General features: G+C 41.6%; 1 protein-coding gene and 1 long non-coding RNA gene across 2 annotated transcripts in view; one reads left to right on the top strand and one right to left on the bottom strand.

The window, feature by feature from the left end:
* Positions 1–8,349: 8,349 nt before the first annotated feature.
* On the bottom strand, positions 8,350–8,952 carry LOC26533310 (uncharacterized). The gene is made up of 2 exons (XR_001451909.2): positions 8,842–8,952; positions 8,350–8,703 (listed from the first exon to the last, which is right to left on the bottom strand). It is a non-coding gene; the product is annotated as an uncharacterized lncRNA (long non-coding RNA).
* A 7,865-nt stretch (positions 8,953–16,817) lies between these two features.
* Positions 16,818–19,088, top strand: part of LOC6897787 (uncharacterized) — a 28,765-nt gene continuing 26,494 nt past the window's right edge. The window contains exon 1 of the mRNA XM_015182593.2: positions 16,818–17,583. The gene's annotated coding sequence lies outside the window, so the exon portion shown is untranslated. The remainder of the gene's footprint in view (positions 17,584–19,088) is intronic.

The raw sequence follows: 19,088 nt of genomic DNA, 5'->3' as shown, positions 1-19,088 counted from the left end.
GATGTTTTTTCACTATATAGAACAGTACATTTTCTATGCGGATATTTTTGTTATATTTGGTTGTATATTTGGTTGGCTTGCCTTGTGTACTTTTCTCAAGGTTTCCTTTTATTTATTTATTTTTTATTTAATTATTTTTTTGTTAATGTTTTTATATATTTTGTTATGTAAAATATGTACTTCATTCGATAATTTGTTTTTTGTTTTTATCATTTATTGCACTTCAAACAGAGTTAAAATTGCATGCCTTTACAAATCATGTAGGAGAGCGTTTAGATTCTCTTATAATGGAACGCATACCACACGCGAGTGCGCAACACATGGGCCACGGGCTGGCAGCGCGGTTTCGTCCACTCTTTGATGCCGAAATTGCTGCTCTGAAGACCTAATTTGAATCTAATTTATGTAACTATTGACATCAGCTGAGTGTGGACAAGCACTTATGACCGCTTTTTGTTTTGCTAAATTACTAGCCACCGTGGCCCTGAGCATATATGTATGTGAATACATATGTACATATAGATATGAGTATGTATGTATGTGTGCTCGTATAATTACGCACGCGTCTGGTCCTCGCATGTAAATTATACAAAAATGTTATAAATTAACAACGACTCCGTGGACCGGCCAATTATAAAAAATTAAAAGTATCTACCTATGCCTCTAATTTTCATTAAATTAAATTACATTTGATTCAAATTTCAGATTCCGAATGGAAACCATCAAAAAGCGATGACATATTAATTTAAGATTTGCTGGCTGATGATGATTGATGGCTTAAGCGGAGTATATTTCTTTCTTTATACGAAGTGTAATCCTTAATAGTGATGCCTTATTGCCTTATTCTATATGGAAATGGCGAAAAAAACACAACAAAATATTTAGTTTGTTTAGAATTCTTTGAAAACACGAGCCACACCCTTTGTGGCTGATCCCCACCGAACCAACTAGGAAAATAACGAGCAAATTTCTATGGCTTTTCGTCTAGGATGTGATTTGACTTTCTCCAGGGTAAAGCCACTATCAGAAGGTTGTTTGCCAAGTTTTACTTTATTGGAATGTAATTGGCTCAATATGCATGCCTTAAATAGTCTATTAAATATGCAGATAAAAACTTTGAAATTAGTTGCCGGAAAAATTCAATTAGTTTTGGTGATTACTCTACAGCAGCTTGAAATCAAATTGAAAAACACTAGCTGCAAGCTGAAATGCAACAATGATACTTCGAGTGATTAACTCGTATTTGTTCGACATTCAATGCTTCATTCAATGCTTTGCAAGTCCAAGCACTACTTAGGAGTGTGGCATAAGTACGTAATCGACGATCAGACAGTTTCTTATACCTATGTGCTTCAAGCACTTTATACACTTTAGTGTATAAACTCTATTTGGCTCACAATCGGGAGCACTTGCTTTTGGTCTGAAGCCAGAAAAAATGCTCAAGATGAAACGAAATCATGCTTAAGCACCAGATTCCATGACAATCAACAGCCAGGGGCATTTGCATAAAACCAAGATAAATACATCGCACACAAGGAAGGTCGGAGCGGGAGCGGGAGCGGGAAAAGTGGGAGTGGGAGAGTCAGGCAACCACAGGTCGACCGGTTAAAGGTTAACACACTGAAACATGCATGCGTTGAGTGGATGTGGGTCCTGGCATGGTGCCACGGAGGCAGGGCGGCATGGAGGCCCCCAATCTGGTTGTATATTGCACACACCCAACGCCGAGATATCGAATGAATCGATTTCGACGATGTTTGCCTGATTGAAGTTATCCCATCCGGAAAACGAGCGAAAAGCCACTTGCGGTTTCATGATTTGCGATGGCTGGCTTTTGGGTTGTGTTTGAATTTTAATTGCAATCGAAAGTCCTGGTTTGATTGATGCATACATAATAAATGCAATGTGACCGAAGGATTCGGGGGAACGCCTGCAACGGAGCCATGCCAATCCGTCTCTTACACTCTTTGGGCCGAGCCTGGGCCTGGTTGAGAAGCTGCCTCTGCCATCAAGCACCCTGTGCACCCTAATGGCTGAATGGGAACGTCGATTTCAATTGGACACAGATGCATATTGAATGGCGGGCCTCTGTTTAAATATTGATTCCAGATAAATTATGCTCTGTAAATTGTAAACTGCCGCACGTGGGCCACACACTCAACATTCACTAGCAGTGGGAGCTGTTGCTGTCACTGTCGCTGTCGCTGTTGCTGTCGCTTTCGCTAGAGTCGTTTATCTTGGTGGAGCGGAAATTGCGGTTGGATTCGCGGCTGAAACTTTGCGAACTGATTATCGCTGACATGCCGCGAGAGATCAGGCCCAAAGGACGCCGAGTAGCGGCAACAACAAGTTTCGAGCGTACAATTTTACACATGGAAATCACATTGCAGGGCCATGGGCGTGGGCGTGGCCATGCCATTTTCGACTTGTTGTCTGCTGTCACAGGCTAGCGAAATCAGGCGCGCAACTCTTTATCCGAGTCGTCAGTCCGACAGCTCAGCGACAATTAATCACGACCATCTGCAGGCACTGGGCGTAAAAATGAAATGTCACAATAAAGCCATTTGTGTGGGAGAAAGGGTCCTTTCGCATGCCCCATGGTTTTCGACGTGCACGGTCCCCAGTGCGGCGGGACCTTTCCTTTGGCCAATCCCACACACACACCATTCTCACAGCAGCGACAATTAGCCTTGCTGACAAATGGATTATTCAAACGCCTCAATCATTTCGCACGGCGAATGGGAAGAATGGGAGGAACTGGGTTATTTGTACGAGTCAAAGGCACACTTGGATATATTCGAAGGGGCATCCTATAAAATTCGCATGAGCCCTACTATCGTCTAGATTTAGTTTGGTGATTATGAAATTGGCGGTGCACTCGGGCGGTTGGTCATTGGGAAAATGTGGACCCCTCCCTCGAACTTCAGCCGAGCCGCACAGACCGCTGGTAGTACGACACTTGTAAAATTGTCACAACATTAATCAAATCGAGCATACAACCAAATGCGTGCCATAAATTTTCAGTCGCGCTTGGTGGCCAGATGCCAGCTGTGGCCTGGAGTTCGAGTGACGTGACCGCCCCTGTGGCCTGCCAGTGAAAGTGTCGGTGAAAGTGCACCGTGACAAGCCAGAGAGCCCAGGCCCTGACTGTGTGTACAAAAGTAGTACTTTTACTATGCGAGTCGTACAGACGTATGAAAGAGTACGCAAGTGCTGTTTAACCAGGCGACTGCAATCACAGACACTCGCCTGAAACATTTCCGCTTCCTCCGCATGCCTCTAACGCCAGTCCCCGCCCTGGACAATAAGCGGGCAGAGTACATAACGAATAATGGTGGCCAAATGTATCTGAGTCAGAAATCAGAGCTCCCATCGGCAAGGGAGTGATTGCAGAGTGGGCTCAAATCAGCGGTGTCGACATCAAAACGAGCTTGAGCCACAGGCAGATGAGATTCCGGAAGGAAAGATCCCGCTTGCTGATTGACACACTCGACAAATAAATCATGCTTATTCGATGGCTTAGCCCGCGCCGATTTTGTACTTGGTGCGCAAACAAATTGTTGCAGCTCGGATCTCAAAGTGCACGCGGAGTAATAAATGTACAAATATCCAGCTATAATCCCTTACACAAACAAATTAGCGCGCTTACTGAAGAGCAGAGCTCGCACACCTTCCGCAATGGTTGTGTGCTAATTGTACATGTGTGTGCATGGGTTACGGGTTACATAAAAACACATACAAAATAGGCATTAATAGTAGATAATTCAGAAACAGATCCATATGTGCATTCCAAAACTATAATAAATGATTCGCCATAAATAAAAGTGTGTTCTGCAAAAAGGAATTAAATGGATTTTTCACATTGACACATATTTACATGTGTATTTACATCGATAGGTGTGATAAAGCGACTACAGTGACAGAGGATTGTTATATGCTGCAGTAAGCATCCGCTGATAATGGACCTGAAGGAACAGCACTTGTCGCTGCACACCGTGCAGACGTCGTAAAAGATTGACATTTACTTGCTGCTCAAATGATTGCTCAAATACTGTGATGCAGCGGAAATATATATAAATATTCAGTACGCAATATATACGTGTAGTTGGGGTCTATATTAGGACTGACATCAGTAAATTGTTACCTTTTACAAACTATTTTAAGAATTGTCTTTACTGCTAAATAGCTTTTTACATTCGCGCTTGGAAACTACGTTGGATGGGTACAAGTGTAAGCAGGTGAAAGTCTTCAGATTCCAGATTCAAATTTTCTATAAGGAAATAATTCATGGAAAATCCTTGTCATTTTCAGAAATCCCGTAGGAAACATTATTTAGGTAGGGATCCTCGGTGAGTAGTACTGAGTAATCTGGGATAAAATTTTGGTTACACTTGAGTTCCGTTTCATATCTTACTACCTACGTCTTCTCGCTTCCGAAGTCGAGTTCTTACCCCTATATCGATATATCTTCCTCTTATTCTCTGTATGGTTCGGGCCATAGCGACATATCCATCTATGGACAAATACATTTTGAATAGAAGGCTAAATTCCATCGACTTAGAATTATTATCAATTTTTGGATCAACATGATCTTTTAATATCTCATTACAAAATCGTGTTTTTCATTTTCGTACTACAGATATACATAGGTAGCAGATCTGTGATTTTTATCGGACACAAAAGGTCGAAAATGTGTCTAAATATCCTTCCTATACACTGTTCCTTTCTATATCTGTTTATCTGTATAAAAACCTCGTATACTCGTACTCGTATCCCCACATGAGTCCCGTAAATTGGTTTCGATTATGACATTGACATTGTGACTCGTTGACATCGTTTGCTCTGGACTTGCGGCTGACGTTAAGAGAGAAGAGCTAAAATTCCGCTGCAAGTGATTTCGCTTTGATCCAGGTTAAACACTTAACACGCTGTAAGCCATCGCGAATCTCGGCAAATCCACTCATGTAGAATACACTCAATACCAGCGAACGTTAACGCAAACACACAACCACACAACCACCGCCGATATATCGGCTACAGGCTACAGTGTCCATGAGCCCCATCGGTAAGCAGGGGGGCATAGCCGCGTGGCAGGCTCCTTATCTCCCCACAAGTGCGCCAAAAATAAATTGCACAAAGACCCGCTAAAACAGACACAAATTTTGATGCCGTCCTGTATGTACAAATGTACATACATGTGCATATGTATCCGAGCCCTGCCGATCGACCTGGCAAATGGTGGCAAGTACCACCAGACTCCACCGCGCCAGTTAACTGTGTCGAATCCTCCCCGTCATGCCGCCTAATTTCAGTTCCTTGCCGTCTCCATTTTCATCATTACGCCCAGTGCTCGTGGAGTACAAGAGTTTATTGTACTCCTGCAGATGTACATACATATGTAAGAGAAAACGAGGTTGAACGTTGTGAGTTGCTGCGGACACCGCAACTCTACGGTTATACCCGATACTAAGTCAGTATGGCTCTCCTCCGGCAGACGCCGCTAATATTAAACGACACGACAAAGAGTGCGTGCGAGAGAGACAGAAAATCAGTCTGAGCGTGACGTCGGGCGCTGCGTAGCCAATGCAAATTGATTTGTTCCTTTTGGCTATAAAAATGATCTGATCTGATCCAGAATCAGCAATCTGATAGATATGGTCGTTATCTATGATTCTGCGTTTTTAGTTTTCTCAAATCTGCAATATTGTGGATGCAACAGATTTTCGTCCTTGGTGGGGGCGGAAGGGGGTGGGGCGAAATTTTGAGATATACGTTTTATAGTGAGATCTAACAGGAGTGCGGATACTAAATTTGGTTACTCTAGCTTTAATAGTCTCTGAGATTTGTGAATATCCCCAGACTTGCATCCTTTGCGGGAAACAAACTCGTCTCGGTCCGATATATTAGGAGTGTGGATACCAAATTTGGTTGATCTAGCTTTTATAGTCTCTGAGATCTAGGCGCTAATGTTTTACTCTAAGCAAAGCCGCCTATGCTAGGTGTGTGTTAGAGAGAGACAGGGCGAGAAAAAATGAAATTGTTTTCTTGATGCTGGCTATAATAGTAATACGATCCAATTCAGATTCTGCAGTCTAAAAGATATGGTCATTCTCTACGATTCTGCGTTTTTGGTTTTCTTGTATCTTTAAAATTGTGGATGCCACAGATTTTCGCCCTTTGTGGGGGCGGAAGTGGGCGGGGCAAAGTTTTGAAATATTTTTGGAGCAGTGACATATCACAGAAGTCTGGGTCCAAAACATCGTTGCTCTAGCTCTTATAGTCTTTGAGCATTAGGCGCTGAAGGGGACGGACAGACGGACAGACGGACGGACGGACAGACGGACAGACAGACATGGCTCAATCGACTCGGCTATTGATGCTGATCAAGAATATATATACTTTATGGGGTCGGAAACGATTCCTTCTGGACGTTACACACATCCACTTTCACCACAAATCTAATATACCCCAATACTCATTTTGAGTATCGGGTATAAAAAGGATATGTTTCTAGGAGTTGGAGAAACTACGTACCAGTTTGCCCCTTTTGAAAAGTAAATAGCTCTTGTTTTGGGTCGGTTTTTGCAGTTTTTATCCACCTATCCACCAATAGTAGGGCTCGGATTAAGCAACAGAAAGTCAATGCAACAATATGCTGATTCACTTTTCAGATGTATGGCTATAAAGCCCGATTGTCAACTGTTGCACCGCCTCTTGTTTTAATCTGCTCTGACGCCTGTTGATGGGAAGGCGGGGGTACCCTGATTCACCTTGAGGCTGAGACATGTCGGGTAGTTTTTCTTTCATAACAAAAAACCCTTCGAACAAAATGAAACTTTCGGTCCATACACCATGTACATATGTATGTACATATGTATGAGATTCACACAAAAGTATCCCTACACAAAAACATGACCACTTTCACTATACTGAGCGCTGAACCCCAGCCGGATACTTGCCGACAGTCCTTATTTTTCATTCTTTCATTCATTCGGCGGAGTGTCGTGCGTCTTTTCGGCATGCCCCTTTATGTTCTTGCCCCTTGCGATGCGTGCGACAAACCTTCCACATCCATATCCACTTCACCATCCATTTCCTGGGCTGCCACACGTGCGGCTGCGGTTAGTTTTCTGTCTCTGGATGACGCCATGGCGTCACTGTCGCGTCGCCGCCTCTAAGTAACCCCGGGTGTCTATCCGAGTGCCTCGGGTGTGGGTGCACTACCCGACTGTCGGGGACTGGGAGTGCACTGCGGTTTCTTTGTCGCCCCAGCAAATGCGGTTGCACATTGGCGGAACAGATTGGTTTCGATGTGGTTTGCTTCTCGTATCGTCTGTTCTGTTGGAGGGAGTTGTGTGGACAGTGCAGGAAAATTTCAGGATTCAGACGAAATTATACGCGGTTCACAACTGTTGTAATTTACTCACGTAATTGGCTATTTAAATTGGGAGCTACAGAGTTTAGGATTAAACATTTTATATTACCTTGTTCTGTTCTGAGACAGTCACTGTCACCCGTTCGCTAGTTCTTTGGTCTTACTAGCACAGAGAGTGCTGTATTTTTCTGCGTTTTCTGTTTATTATAGTCGTTTCGCCTGGTAGAGAATGATCCCCAGCTGGGCCCCACAATACGGCACAGAGGCAGCCCCAATGCCTCATTGTGCTTGTGTCGCAAAACATCTTCTGCTCTTCATTATAGTCTGACTTCAGCAGCGGTCCCTGCCACCCCCATTCCGAGCCAGGACCCACGTGGCTACCACCGCTGCCACCCGATGGGATGGGCCTTTCGCTTGCGTCACGCAGCGAAAGTGGCGGGCGGTTGTGTACTCGTGCACTCGCACTCGCACACGAGCTACGAGTACGTATTTACCAAGCCGGGTGTGCTCTCTAAGTGTGAGAACATGTTTGTGCTCCTGGTCTGGATGTTCACTCAGTCATTAGGAGCATGTAACGAATAAATTGCGTCTAATAGCCTTCTGCATTTAAATGTGGCGCTGGAACAATATCTCGTCGTCTCTTTTCTGGCGCAGTGTCTCTTGGGCGGCGAGCAAATGACTAATTTTCTTACTTTCCGTCTGCCGAGTGAAGACTGAGCGCCTGTCTCAAATAACCATAAAACATAACACTGTCCCCATAAAGCAGTCCTTACCACCAGCTCGAAGACCATATAATGCGTAGGAAAACTTCCCAGCCAGTAATCGGTCGAGATTTTCTTTTTATACCCCAGCAGAGGGTGCATTTATAAAACAGAATATGGATTTTCGATCGGGTGTCGAGTTGAGTCGATATCTCAATGCACCAAACTGTTTCATAAAACAGCGAAGCAAGAATGTTATATACATATATTACATAGTCTCTAGGGTAGCCATAGCTCTCATTATTATTCATTAATTTATTGAATTTTTTAAATTTTAAAGAAAGCCAAACAATTGTATATTCCAACACGGTTTGTGTATGGCTGGAAAAAACATACGCATGGATTTGTGTATTGAAGGTGTTTTTTTTTGGAAAATGTGTACATTCGTCATGTATGCAATACCCGCATTCTGAAGGGAGGCCTGTCTGCTTTTATCTACCTTCTGTCTCCCAGATCGCCTAATGCTCCAGTTAATTCTTTGCATCCAACGAATCAGCTCCCTCATGGATAGTCTCTGTGAATGGGAATGCAACCCCAGGCCCCAGGGCGACACCGTTCGGATTCAACCTTTTGGCATACAAGTTTTAAGATACATACATATGTACATACTCGTAGGTAGGTAGGTATGTATGTAAATTAAACTTTGTATGCTCATATGCTTATGGGTGTGCATATATGTATATTTATATAAGTAGAAGTACATACATATTTATCCGTACGAAAGTGTAAATGCTCGGCGTGGCAGGAACTGAAGCCCGCCTAAGGGTTCAGGATGATTGGGGGCTATTGGTGGTTTTCCCAATGGTGTGAAATTGGATTTATCGCTTGACCAACATGATTTTCCGCCTTTGCGTTCCGGCTAGGCTGCCTTAATTAAATTTCCCAGTCTAGTTTATTTTTAAACGACGTTGACAACGAAAACAGGTCATTAGGAGCATTATCGCATCATAATTCTGTCAGAGCGATAACAAAGCTCTCAATTCAATTTAACTTCAGCGCAGGGGCCCACAGGCCTCCGACGAGTGCTGCTCCTCGTGTGGACCTTGGGGCCGGTATTTGTCTCTACAAAAGCGTATGGGAACGAATGTGGGAACACAACACTACTACTATACATGTGTCTCTGTTCGGGTTTCCCTGCTTCTACGGGGCGAGATTTGTTGTAGCTGTACTACAAAGCTGTTTCGAGATTGCCATCCCTCTGGGACTGCGGTGCGGTGCGGAGCGGGCAGGAGGCCAGGAGGAGGCCAGATAGGGGGTGTGGAAGTCCGCATTTAAATGCAGGCACAAAACGATATTGTGTCATGCTGGGACCTTGCCTGGCGCTGGCAGTGTTGCTGTTGCTGCTGCTGCTGTAATGCAATGTTAACAGAAACAGAATCAAACATCTGTCAAGTGTTTTACTAAATTGTGGTTTTGTTTGCATTTTTATCAGCGTTGCCATAAATGAGCCCTCCCGAATGGCGAATATGTTTCCCTTCATACTCGTACTCGTGCGATTCGTAAATGGCAACTTTTGAATATATTAGTGGCATCGTTGGGAGCAATCAGTGTTGCGGCTGCCACTCACAGTGTCTGCCTGTCTGTCTGCTTGTCCGCCTAGCCCCTCTTTGTCCACTGCCTCAGTCTGTCTCCTCCTGTCACTTGGTTGTCTCCCTGCCGTCCTTGTCCGATTTCTGGTTCGTTTGCAGCGTTCACATTTCAAATGTAAACTGCCAAGTAGGCATTCGGCCCCAGGAATTTGCATAATTTACTTACGAGTATGTCGCACCGCCCCTCCGACGCAACCCAACACCTCCCCCCACCTAGACGACAACACAACTGAGCACGATTCACTTTCAAGTTGTTTTCGAGGGTGTCTGCGGCAGGAACTCTGCTGATGAAGTTGTCAAACTTAAAGTTCCGTTCTTACCGCCGAAATCGGAAGAGTTGGGGTATATCGTACTCCTGCACGTGTATGTGACATACAGAAAAATAGGTTCCTGGCAATATAAATTGTATATACTGCTTATTCTTAATCAGCATTGTATATTCTTGTATAAAATCTTGTATTCTTGCGCTAAAATACAGTATGTTATACCTTCGAAATTATTTGGTATCTACCATTCCATAAATATCAAACGTGGCACAATTACCTATTTTTAGAATAAAGAGTCGCATTTTCTACACTCAATTGACATTTCATTTAGCAGTATTGCGATTTCCTTTCGAATTGTAATTGTAATTGTAATGAATTTTATTTAAGAAACAAGTCCGAGAAACAGGTATCTTATAGTCGGAAGGTCCTCAAGAGGGTACTCACTTATTTGAATTCCCATTAAGAGTGTCAATGCTCTGCCCCTGTCACCTGCTGCTTCTTCGGTGAACGATAGGGATAGGGGTAGGGGTAGGGATAGTCGTTTAGTACGTAATCATTGTGTGTTGTTGTCGTGTGTCATATTAGGCTACATTCTCACGAATTGTCCGCTTTGTGCTCGGACAGTGCAACAATTGATTGCTACTTTGAGACAAGCTGCAGACAGTCTGTCACTGACAGTGGGCGGTCTGGCTCCTTTGCCTTGATGTATTTACTCTAATCACCTTCCTAATAGCAAATCAATTTCGTTTCTCTGTCAGCAGATTGTGAAATACGTTTGTACGAGTATGCTCTTAACTCTTCATATTATTGATTACCATCAATTTTCCTATGTTCATAATAGGTGCATCAACAAATGCTGAATGGTACTTTAATCCTTTAAGCTACAACCCCAAACAAATTAACATCATATCTTCGACTGTTTCAAACCTGTATAAAAGTTCCTTTTTCGTACCAGTGAAATGGGATTGGAATGGAAATTTCCCATGCATAAACGAATAGCCATGTGCAGAAATCTGTCACAGGATTTTGGTTGAATTTAGGCAAATGATCTACGAGATTTGACCCCCTTAAAACAACTCGAGTTTTGCATCGATGCAAGCAACTGAAAGTGCCTTAAGCTCTGGTCTATGTATATTTTAAGTTTTGACAGTCTTTCTGCGTTGATTTATGCCTTTAGCAGAACACACCATCTGCCGACTTCTATCGTCCCTAATTGCTGGAGACATTCCTCATAGACCATGGTTTGATGTTCCCGCTTTTGGGTACACTCCAGCTCGTGTGCTCCGTCGTACTTCCTGTGCTCGCGCTCAGATCGTGATGTGATTGATTTTATGGACTTGAGTGGCACTGACGCTCGCACGTTCCCCTCTTATTCTATTTCGCTTCCCGGAATATTTGTTTTCATGACACTTATTTCCAGGGTGCGACTCCTTCCTCCTGGGCTACCTGGTGCCTTTCCTTTGAATAATTTGAAAATGAAGCGCACCCGGAATTTCAAGCGATATGGATTCAAGGGAGGTTCTTCTCCGAGAGCAAGAAGCTATCCCATTCCCTCCTGCACTCCAGCCCGCATATGTGCGTAGTCAATAATGCCACACTGCTCGCACTGCTGTCGGGGGAGAAGTGCGACGAAGTGCTATGCGGCATTTGGCGTCTCTGTTTGCAGCACGTGAGCAGAGTCATTGTCACCACGGCGCCAGGCAAGCCAAGCCCATAAATATTATGCAAGGCAACCGGAGACACGTGTAAATGCGGGGACGCGACTAGTCGTACGAGGAGAGAGTTGTCCTTCGAATGGCATGAACTCTATTCTATAAGGTGGAAAAGAGGCATTTCGCTATTGTCTTAATAATTAAATGTGATTCATCGTTTCCACATATTTAATATAAAAAAATAAATACTAATAATAGAAAAACGATTGAATTTGTATTTATATTGAAACGCCCTTGACACTTGTGGAGCACCAATTATTGTACTTGTTGAATGTGAAATTAACGCCTATCAAGCAAGTACGCATTTATCTTTCATTTGCGTAATTCTCTTGCCGCTACACACTGAGAAAACTCTTGTGGTATACGCAAAATATGGAGCTCGCGCTTCTACCCCCTCGATTTTATAATTTCGTTCCTTAACTGATTGCTTAGGTTTTCAGATAAGCTGTTTTTTAAGTCCGTCGATAAGCTACGATACCTCTTATGTTTAGACCACATGTAAACATAAATGACCATGAGTGCCCCGACATCAGTTATTTAAATTGTGGCAACGACTGGATGGGGAGTTTTGCAGGATAACGGAAAAGCTTTCCTCTCCTGTTCATCTTGCAGTAAACTTAGACTTTGAAGCTCTCAGTAGCTTTTTCACCGAAAAGGTTTCATAGCCACGAAAGAATCGGCAAGATTGAGCAGATTTCACCACCCACACATAAAGCTCGAAAACTTTCAATTTGCACTCAAAGTACACTTTAAAAAATTAACTATTGTGCTCGTCGAAATGAAAACTGCAAAACAATTGGTTTCCGTAAAAATTAAAAGTCAATAAAAACACATTTCCATATACTATTATCTAGATATTGTCTAGCTTTTTTAACCAATTGAAATTAATAAACATTGATCTGAAAACCTTCTCAAATAAGCAAATGCCCTCTTTTTCGGGGATCTTTTTTGTTTTCTATCTCTTTTGTACATAAAAAGCCCATATGAAATGCCCATATGCGATTAAAAATATACAATAATACAACCTTTTCAACCTTTTACTAGAGACCATGTTTTTCCACCCAATGGAGCTACAGTCGTACTCTACCATTACGGGGTATAAAACCTCTATTGAATTTTCTACCGACTCACGAAGAAATTTTACACGATTATTCGATCCTGTTCTATATCAGGTGAAATATTTAACCCTAAAGCTATTAACAAACTTGTTGCTGTTGTCATATTTATGGTTATACAATTTTAAATAATATTGAATGATTTCGTTCTTGAAATTAACATATTTGTAGTAAAAAATTTGGAACTTTCAGTACCAAGAACACTTTCAGTTAAGAAAGTAAATCTAAATTTACTGATGTATGTTATGTGCCATGTTCGAGCCTAGTATTTTTAATGTTAATTTGATGTATAGTAATGAAATATACTCGAAGTCGCTGAGTATGTTAAGTAGAGAAGAAAGATAAAGCTATAATGTCGTTGATGCTTTCATCTGGCTTTTACACACTTCTGCAGGAATTTAATATACCCCTAATACATACACTTATACCTCCTTATACACACACTTAACTCAACACTTCAAAAATGTATTAAATTATTTCATATATAGTATAAAGTATAGAGTCCCCCTTTTTCCACTTATACCAGCACACTTTGCAATATCATACATACTTTAATGATACGATTTGAAGATCCACAAATTATTCAATGTTGGATTTAAGTAATTCATGTATAGCTTACCAGTATTTGCGTGAACATATTGAAGGCCAACTGCATTAAGGAGAGAGATCGAGAGCTCGCCGATAATCCAAAGCAACAGTAACGACATACTTCTGCAGAAATACAAATGTTTAAAACAGCTATTGATGTCCACCTTCACATTAAATACTCCTATTATTATTTGTCCACAGCCAAATGCCAGGTCTGCTCTGCTCGACAGTGACTGAAGAAATGAGCAACTGCACCAGCTTTCCATGGCTGCCCTGCCCAACGGTCTTGGGAGAGCACCGACCTGTGTGTTTGCGTGCCGGCACCTGCAGCTATCTCCGTGCCAGCATTTGTGTGAAAGGACAATTGCCCCCGTGATTCGTTCGTCTAGACGAGACCAAAAGGGCCACAGAAGGCTGTCCAACCATGGTAATGGGTGCACACGTGAGCTTTTGCATATGTTCATGCACACAACTCCCCCTACAGATGTCCGAGTCATCAAAGGACACGGAGTCTTCGCAGTCGTGCGATGGCAACGAGTGACAGGAAAAGGTGCAGCAAATTTCGGCCTTTCAATCGCCAGTCTCTAATAAACAAGCCCACATTTTTAAAGAAAAGGTACTTTTTCCCATTTAAACCTAAATTAATCATTTTCCACCACTTTGTTCACCAGCCCTGTTGTTTCCTTACGAGCGGGAGTCGAATTGGCTTTTGATGCTGCTCAAATCTGTCTATGTGTTCTTTAAAAATATTCTGAATCTGATGACTATATAGCTGGCTCAATATAGCTTGCAGTGGTCGATTACATGTTAAGTTAGCTTTAAGTTAGTTTTAAGATACAGTAGAAAGTGCCACTGACAGAAAGACACCGAACCGGTCTCGTACATCCCCAAAGGATGGAATAATTAGTCTTATGAGAAGCATCAGGGCATTTGAACATGCATAATTGCAAGTGTGAGTGAAATGAAATTTCCTTCACATCATCCGTATTTATCGGTACTCGAGAGGTTGTTAATCCTGAACTCGGGTCATTTATAAAGAGCGTAAAAAGTAAAGGGCTTAAGTGGCTGCCAGTCGTACTCCAGAGGTAACTTGGGGAAATATGTGAGTCCATACTCTAAGTTAACTTTGAGTATTGTGATTTATATAATTTTCCTACTGATGATGTCCTTGTGGGTCTTGAATTGGCTTTAGAAGTACATATGTCTGTATGTATAACCGCAAATGAATACGTGACTGGATCCCACATTTACTGTTTCTTTTGGTTACACGAACTTCGACTTTTCAGAAAGCGTCTTCGAAAAATATCGTATCAACAACGACATGCCAAATACTTTGTTAGCTTACCCTTTTCAAGTGTCAAAGTGACAGCTGGCTACTTTTTATGGCCGCATATTGGACGCAAATGTCCAGCCGAAGAATAGACATGTTTAGTGTACAGCTATGGCGTTACAGCGTGGTGTTAGCCTGGTGGCATCTAACAGACTGTTAGTTAAGATACCTCGCCAACAGACAAGGAAGAGAAGGAAATACTAATACTACTGTTTAGCACATGCAAATACTCAACAGATACTATCCATCACCATTTCTTGCTCTATATGAGTTAAATATTATGTTTTATAGTTTATGCGATTCAGGTGTTTACACGAAAGAAATAGAGACGGACAAAATAGAGTCGGATTCTGATATACAAACTAAAGCTTTAGACGATTTTGAGTTATTTATAAGCAATTAATATTGACAGCTCAATTAACATTAGGTTGGGTGGAAAGCAACCGTTTGCTTAAGTGATTTATGCTGAATCCCACACTGCCACTGCCACTGCCACTGCCGACCACCATTCACGATGACCTTAGTGTAGGCAGCAAGAATCAAAACGCAATATATTATCTCTGGTCGACCGAAACCTAATCTTGGGCCATGGGAGCAGCTTGCCTTGGGCAAACAATGATGGGGTATCTCAGCAAAGGAGGCATCGCCATCATCGCAAATAAAAAATAAACTGTTATTCATGTTATTTTATCTGAAAGGCGAAAAGCGATTTCCCACGCTCTCAGTGATGCCTCGAGGCGGCGCGGCGGGTGCTGTCATTCGCTGTCGCTGGGGAGAGGAGACGTCGGGTTTCAGGTGAGCTCAAACTCCAGTGCCTATCATTGTCCTCAACTTATTGCTGCCCCAGTCCAATTATGTTGATTAAGGCTTCGTGCTCGAAATCTGTCATCAATTAAGATATCACGTCAAAATGGCGTCGTGGGGCTACAACAAGGCGACAGCTAAGTTGATTGTGGTGCGTTTACACCTCCATCTCCCTATGGCCATTCCACTGCTTAGCAGAGCCAACCTCGACCGCGCACTAGCATATACTTAGGTACATTTTAGACGCAAGTTGTGAAACCACAAAATTTTGTCGTGTTCCTTTTCCTTTACCGTGAGCAATAAAACTTTAGACGCCCAATTACATAATCTACTTTAAGACCCAATCAACATTTATGCCCAGAGTTATGCTGCGGCTCCTATATCAACACTACCGAGCTGAGGCCGAGAAAGTCTTCCTATGACTTGGAACGTTGCAAATTGCTGAGATTTACGCGTACCAGCCAATTAATTGGCTTAGACGACTATTAATGTGGCAATTTAACAGATCGGACTTTCGTAACTCCCCTGCTAATAGGAATAACTAAAAATGTGTGGGAAGAAGTTTCGAAGTTTAGAAGTTTCCTAATATGACGTTTTGATAAGCATAAAATGTGCCTTTAGATGTACATACATAAGTAGATTGTAGTAAATTGGAAATATGTGTGTAAGCTACGTATGGAACTATCAGCTGTTGTACCACATATGAACATAGGATAAACTGAAATAACTCAAAGCTACTCGTCATGCCAAATAAACCTGGACGCATCAGGAATAAGGCAGTATAAGTCCTAGCATCGTACACCCATGTGTAAGTGTAAGAAAGCGTTTTCAAAAGACCGCGCTTTCCGCTTGGACATAGGGTCGCACCGCTCTAATTCTCGGGAGCTCAATGAGTACCGTTAGAGCAGTGCGACACTACGACACTATGTTTGTGCAGAAAAAGCTTCAACGGTAGCTTTTTGTCTCTTTGAAAAGCTTCAGCATCAACACAGCATCTCCAGCAGCCTCTTAACTTCGGGTGCTGGCGACGTGCGTAGCCTGACTCTGCGATTAGTTGGTTAGTCCAGGGCCCCCAGTGCAGACCGCAATCAATTGCAATCCTAAAAAGCCGTACACTACAGGCATCCGAAATCATAATATACTCAAGAAATCAAAGTTACTCGCGGAGAGAACGATACAGATCCGAGAACGTAACGTGTAGTCAGCTCTAAACTAAACTTATAGACATCAGAGGCTCGTGCCCAGTCTGGCGGTTCCACTTAAGGCTAATTCACACCATCAGCATTCGACAAACCATCCCAGTGCAGATCTTCCAGTGTAAATGGCAACATAGTGAAAGTGAAAAAGCAGTCCACTCATTGAATTTAAAAATGTAATAATCTGCCATATGTAATTAATAAAGCAGAATAAAATAACGGCCTGTGAAAATAAAGACTGTCTATCAAATCCGAATTTCCCCCGACATCCTGGTTATCAACGAAGCTTACAAACAAAGCTACGAGCAGATGAAAATGTGAAAATTCGTTATGAAATAACTTTCTCCAAGAAACAAACATCGAATCGAACTAAATTTGTGTCGCGGCTAGATTGCTTGGCGACGATTCAGCAATTTTTTGGGGTAACTCTACCCTTAACTCGTGGCAATGCCAACCAATCTTCTTAGCTGGGATGGCCAGTGAATAAGGCTAAGGAAAAATTGTCCTGAGCGAAAAGAAAAGTGAATCAAGACAAGCGGACGTGCTGTATAAACTCCTTGGGACGACTTGTTTGGCAATATTCAAAGAGAATCGGCGGCCCAGGGCACAGCGAATCTGTAAATCCTCTAAAGTGACTGAAATTCCGTGACGGGTTCTATTTTGGATTTGTGAATTTTAGCCCTTAAATGCGACAGTTTGACAGTGAAGTGAAGATAATGAGTCCAGTGTTTTCTTTGGAATAAATTGAATTAAAATAAATTGCTTCTGAATAGCAAAACAAAATCTGGGAAATGAGGATAACATTTTTTCCCTTTTTTGGATTACTCTTACAAGCGAACATTGAATGGTAATAAGAACTGAAACTTTTGTCTTGTATTTTAAATTTGTATGAATACATTTGGCAGTAATCTCATCCGGACTTATGTACACAATATTTTTCATGGCTAGACTGGTATAAATAAATATCATTGCATTTTAGAAGATTAATTGAGTTCGTAGTGCTTGGTGGTAGATTTATTAAAAGCAAGCAAAGGAGAAGAAACGAAACTGTTAAAATCTACAAAAGAAGACAGCTGGGTAAAGCGCATAGGAGATCCAATTTTGATATTAGAAAAATAAGAAATGGTATTGAATTGTACCAAAGCACACTGGGCGGAATTCCCAAATAAGAGGCATAAAGTCGAATAAAGCAGATATCGAGCTGAAACTTGGTGTATTTAATAAATATAGCACTCTAAATATTTGAAAACAATCTTAAGTTAATTTGACTATGGCTACCCCAAATAGCCCATATATGGCAACAAGGCGTATGCGTGATCACAAAGGAAAGTCATGAGAGCTATAAATATACTTAAGATGAGGGGATCTGAAGAGTACATAGATCTTTGAAATACATCCATCATATTATTTACCCGGGCATTGCATTGCAAAGGTCAGTACTTTTATTATCCAGAAAATAGGTAAGAAATTAGGCTGGATGATTTAATTAATTAATTAACATATATCAGCTGTGGGCACCCTTTTTGAGTTTGGGAGCCTTTAAAACTCAACAATAACAAATCCGTTATCGTATTTGTGTTTTGTTTCTACTTTCTGGGGTCCGAGAAGCGTTAGCAACCTCTGCCGGAAAATACATCTCAGAGCAGTGAGAGCAGGTGGGGAGCAAGGCCGTTGCCCTATATGTAGCTCGCATTAAAACGATTGCATATCAATGTGTTAATTTTTTGTTCGTAGTATGTTGGTACATCAAGTCAACATTTTTCGTTATATAATACTTCAACGTATAGAACTTAATGTATATAAATAAGCTGTCAAGGAAACAATGGGCAAATTTCTGTGAGATAAACCTTTGTTCAGAGATCGTAAATAGTTGGTCTTTTATATTTTTTCAGCCAAACAAATAATCCATTTAGAATAGCCGCAAAGTAGAATTAAAAATTCCGATGGTGTACTCGAAGAATAATATACATATACATATCCAACAAAACTATATTATTTTAATTTTTAATGATAATAATTCGGTAAAAATAATTATTCTGTATTATTAAATATTATTAATAGCTGGCCATTTTTATATTTTATATTTTTCGGCTCAAAAATAAAATTCAACGTTTTAAAGCTTTATGTTTCGCAGACGGTCGGCTTAAGCTACAAAGTTTTAAAAGGCGCATTAATAAGCTTATTATTAGCCGTTCAGAATTGCAAAGTTCTTCAAAACTAGGTGTAGCATAATCAAGCAGACGCAAGCTTAGGTCTGGGATAAACTTATAAAATATATGTAAATATATTTTTTAGACAACTAACCAAAAAAATCATTTGATGCCACAAATTGACTAGATACGTTCTGGTTGA

Source organism: Drosophila pseudoobscura, chromosome 2 (genome assembly GCF_009870125.1).
Source record: "Drosophila pseudoobscura strain MV-25-SWS-2005 chromosome 2, UCI_Dpse_MV25, whole genome shotgun sequence".
NCBI lineage: Eukaryota > Metazoa > Arthropoda > Insecta > Diptera > Drosophilidae > Drosophila > Drosophila pseudoobscura.
This window is presented reverse-complemented; position numbering and strand designations above follow the sequence as displayed.